Raw genomic sequence first — 612 nt, 5'->3', positions numbered from 1 at the left:
CTCGGCACAGACAACGCACCCGCTTGCGCTGTGAATCAGCAAAGGCAGACACTCTGCCTGCCTCAGCCGAGTGATACTCATCGGTCTCACCCCGACATCGGGGACGCGTGGCCATCAGCAGCCGGAGCACTGTCAAACCACTGCATCCCTTTTCCCTTTCTCTCACTGAGGAGAACACGGCTCTGTTTGGAGACTCTCTTCTGAAAACAAATCAGGTCAAAAATATTTTGAATTCAAACTTTCTCAGCCAAAACGAGAGAGATGAAAAAGAAAAACCATTCCACGGTAATCCCTCCTGGTTTCCAAATCACTCTACTTGAAAAGCAGCTTTGAAGAAGATAGTGTTTAAAGAGTATCTGGAGCTGACAGAGCGCAGCTTACGAGGAACCAGCAGAGCCTGCAGCTTTCTGATTCTCCCTTGGGAAGGAGGTGCTGCATTTAAAGCGATTGCCCCAAACTGGAGACAGGAGCCCCTCTGCAGGGCCACCACCAGCACTCCACACTTGGGAGATGGCACTGCGAACACATCTTGTTTTGCTAGGATAGGATCCAGCGATGGAAGGAAGCTGGCACTGACAGAGGTGTGATGTGCCCAAGCCTGTGTCACACCAT

The sequence above is a fragment of the Buceros rhinoceros genome, unplaced genomic scaffold (assembly GCF_000710305.1).
Source record: "Buceros rhinoceros silvestris isolate BGI_N320 unplaced genomic scaffold, ASM71030v1 scaffold32022, whole genome shotgun sequence".
Lineage (NCBI taxonomy): Eukaryota > Metazoa > Chordata > Aves > Bucerotiformes > Bucerotidae > Buceros > Buceros rhinoceros.
This window is presented reverse-complemented; position numbering follows the sequence as displayed.